Here is a 4,337-nt window from a genome sequence, read left to right as displayed (position 1 = left end):
GTGATCATTCTGCCTCAACCCTTCCAAGTAGCTGGAACTACAGGTGTGCGCTACCACACCCGGCTAATTTTTTTGATTTATTGTAGAGATGAGGTCTCTCCAAGTTGCCCAGGCAATTCACTCACCTCCGCCTCCCAAAGCGCTAGGATTACAGGCTGAGCCACCGCGCCGGCCCGAAAACTCTTTAAATCACTTTGAAGTTGTCATTATAGCCAGATGATTCCAGTATGCCTGGGCCACTGGGTGAGCTGGTCCGGGGCCTGTACCTCACCTGAATTTCAAGAGACCCCAGAAGTTAGGGCTGGGCAGGGTCTCTGGGAAGTCGGGCTGCCTTTCCTGGGCGGAGGGAAGGGCAGTTCCAGGCTCGGCTCAGGCTCTCCCATGGGTTGCTTGCCCTCTGACCTTTTGCGCTCTTACCTTGGTTTTGTAAGATGGAGGACAAGTCTGCCTCAGTTTCCCCCGTGGCTGAGAACACATCGTCTGAGACAGAGAGAAGTGAGTACGAGCTTATTTGGGGTGTGTGGAGGCGGGCTTGTCTGGGCCTTGTTTTTATTTCACGGGATGAGAAGCCTGGAGGCCCGCCCCTCATCCTGGTGGATGTCCCTGGTCTGCTGTCACCTCTCCAGAGCACACACCTTTCTGGGTGCAGGGTGCCCGGACTTACCAGAGGTGTCTCCAGCAGCCCGTGTTCCAGGGCGAGGGCAGGTGCTTCTCTCATCTCAACTGGCTGCCTGCCAGCGCCCACCCTGGCCTGTGGGGTGTGGTCCCTCAACAGCACTAGGGATTGGGCCTGAGACGACACTTCTCTTTTATTTGGGACCCAGCATGTGGAAAGAATAATCTTGTGGAATGTGCTGAGCCTGGATGGAGAGAACTGGAGCCTCATTCCTGGCGCGTGTACCCTCCCACTTTTTTTTTTGAGTTGGAGCCTCACTCTGTTGCCCAAGCTGGAGTGCAGTGGCACACTCATGGCCACCCCAGCATTGACCTGCTGGGCTCCGGGGATCCTTCTGCTTCAGCCTTCCAAGTAGCTGGAACTACAGGCACGTGCTACCATGCCTGGCTAATTTTTTCATTTATTGTAGAGATGAGAGCTCACTATTTGCGCAGGCTGGTCTCAAACCCATAGGCTCAGGTAGTCCTCTTGCCTCCGCCTCCTAAAGTGCTGGGATGACAGGCTTGAGCCACTGAGCCCGGCCTGTACTTTTTTTTTTTTTTTTTGAGTTGGAGTCTCACTCTGTCACCCAGGCTGGAAGGCAGTGGCATGCTCATGGCCACTGCAGCCTCAACCTGCTGGGCTCAGGTGATCCTTCCGTCTCATCCTGCCAAGTAGCTGGAACTACAGGAATGTGCCACCATGCCCGGCTAATTTTTTGATTTATTGTAGAGATGAGGTCTTGCCAAGTCGTCCAGTCTGGTCTCAAACCTGTGGGCTCAGGCAATCCTCTCACCTCGGCCTTCCAAAGTGCGGGATTATAGGCGTGTGCCATTGTGTCCAGTCTGTGTCCAGTAGTTCAAGACGAGCCTGGGCAGCATAAGGAGATATGTCTCTACCAAAGAAAAAAATTAGTTGGGCTTGGTGGTGGCACCTGTAGTCCCAGCTAATCAGAAGGCTGAGGTGGGAGGATCACCTGAACCCCAGTAGAGGCTGTAGTGAGGTGTGATCATGCCTCTGCACTCTAACCTGGGCAACGGAGTAAGACTCTGACTCCAAAAAAATTCTTGTAATTTCTAGGTGGTTTAAAGAAAAAAAAAAATTTTTTTTTTTTTTTTTTTGAGTTGGAGTCTCACTCAGTCACCCAGACTGGAGTCCAGTGGCCGCTCCTGGCCACCGCAGCCTCGACCTGCTGGGCTCCGGCGATCCTTCCACCTCAGCCTTCCAAGTAGCCGGAATTACAGGGATGTGCTACCACGCCCGGCTGATTTTTTGATTTATTGTAGAGATGAGGTCTCGCTGCCCAGGCGGGTCTCAAACTCGTGGGCTCAGGCAATCCACTCACCTCAGCCTCCCAAAGGCGCGGGATTACAGGCTGAGCCACTGAGCCCGGCAGAAAAATTTAGTATAATAGTGTAACTGTGGAAATTACCTGATGCTGGGGTTTTTTGAGGTGGTTTGTTCTGTGTTCTCACTCTTACTTACCATGCAAGCTCTTGCTTTGAGATATTGCCAGATTTGAGGGTCTAGAGGGGTAAGTTCATCCCCAGAGAAGGATTGTCCCTGGTTTGGAGTCTGTCTCTTGGGGTGGATTCCACAGGTCTAGGATGGGGCGTGGCAATCTGGATTTTAGGAGGTGCCTGAGTGAGCCCCACGACTGGTCTTTCCCTTTCTCTAACTTCTGCTTGGAAACGCCAGATCGGTAGCCTGGGGCCCAGCTGGGGTGCCCTTGTGGTGGCGAGGCAGGAGAGGGTGACGGGAAGGAAAGCCATGTCTGGCTGCGCCCTCTCCCTGGAGGAGGGAAGGTGGAAGGCCATGCTGTTGGACAGGTCCTTGCCCCTCTAGCCCTCCGGGTACATTTCTGACCTGGCTGTGGCCTTTGGTCCTTGGGGCCTTCTCTCTCTCTCTCTTTTTGAGTCGGAGTCTCACTCTGCTGCCCAGGCTGGAGTGCAGTGTTCGCTCCTGGCCACCACAGCCTTGGCCTGCCGGGCTCAGGCGATCCTTCCCCCTTAGCCTTCCCAGTAGCTGGAACTACAGGCGTGTGCCACCACACCCGGCTAATTTTTTGATTTATTGTAGAGATGAGATCTCACCAAGTTGCCCTGGGTGGTCTCAAACCCCTGGACTCAGGTAATCCTCTCGCCTCAGCTTCCCAAAGTGTGGGATTACAGGCGTGAGCCATCACGCCTGGAGTGGCCTTCTCTTTTGGAGGATGGAGGACTCTTCTTTTTTCCCGGGGGAGAACAGGTGAAAATTATTCCTGGACACCTGTCTGTGGCTGGGTGTGAGCTCACAAGATGGGAGCCCGTAAGTTCCCAGTCAGCCTCTGATGCTTGTGTGAGCATGCAGACGGGCCTTCCTCTGTGGCCTTCATGGTTGCTATGGCAGCAGAGGGCTTTCCAGAACTCAAATCTTTCATCATGCAAATATGTACAGAACAGTGTGGAAAACGGAGCAGGCTGGAGAAAGGGTCCTGGAGACACAGTGGCTGGAAGAGGCAGCGGGAGTGATTCCAGGCGCTCTCCTGGGAGTGGTGGGGAGCTTCTGCATTCCTTTGTGCTTGATGGGAACTTCATGCCATGTGAGCCCAGGTGCAGCTCCCCTCCCTCATGACTAGAGATCACAAAGGCATGGAGCACTTGGGCCAAAGGCCATGGGAGGGAAACACACCTCGTGTTTGCTAGATAGCTACACAGAGCCAAATGAAACAGGCAGGTTTCTCACTGGATATAACCAACATGAGACTCTACTCAGGAAGCCTGAAAGGTGGAGATAATTTGTGCAGTCCCTATTGTTTATTACTGATTTTTTTTTTTTTGGTTGCTGTGCAGTAGGATGATTATGGCTTACTACATAAGTGGCTGGGACTATAGGTGCATGCCACCATGCGTGGCTAGTTTTTTTTTTTAAGTTGGAGTCTCACTCCGCTGCCCAGGCTGGAGTGCAGTGGCATGCTCACGGCATCACAGCCTCAGCCTGCCAGGCTCAGGTGATCTTTCTGCCTCAGCCTTCCAAGTAGCTGGAACTACAGACGTGCGCCTCCATGCCCAGCTAATTTTTTGATTTATTGTAGAGACAACATTTCACCAAGTTGCCCAGGCTGGTCTTGAACCCCTGGACCCAGGCAATCCTCTCGCCTCTGCCTCCCAAAGTGCTGGAACTACAGGCTTGAACCACTGTGCCCAGCCTTGGTTTTTTTGTTTTTGTTTTTGTTTTTTTTTTGAGTCAGAGTCCCTGTCACTCAGGCTGGAGTACAGGGGCACACTCACGGCCACTGCAGCCTCAACCTGCATGGCTCAGGCGATCCTTTTAACTCAGGCTTCCAGGTAGTTGGAACTACAAGCATGCACTACCACTCCTGGCTAATTTTCTGATTTATTGTAGAGATGAGGTCTCACCAAGTTGCCAGGCTGGTCTTGAACCCCTGAGCTCAGGCAATCCTCTTGCCTTGGCCTCCCGAAGTGCTGGAATTACAGGCTTGAGCCACCACGCCTGGCCTTAATTTTTTTCTTTAAATAGAGCTGTGAAAAAAAAAATAGAGATGCAGTCTTGGTATGTTGTCCAGGCTGGCTTAGAACTCCTCAGCTCAAGCAGTCATCCCACTTTGGCCTGTGCTGGGATAACAGGCATGAGCCACTGTGGCCGGTCACATTTATCACTGATTCTAAGATTTTTTTTTTTT

This window comes from Carlito syrichta, unplaced genomic scaffold (genome assembly GCF_000164805.1).
Source record: "Carlito syrichta isolate Samal-C Ts95f unplaced genomic scaffold, Tarsius_syrichta-2.0.1 Scaffold142902, whole genome shotgun sequence".
NCBI lineage: Eukaryota > Metazoa > Chordata > Mammalia > Primates > Tarsiidae > Carlito > Carlito syrichta.
This window is presented reverse-complemented; position numbering follows the sequence as displayed.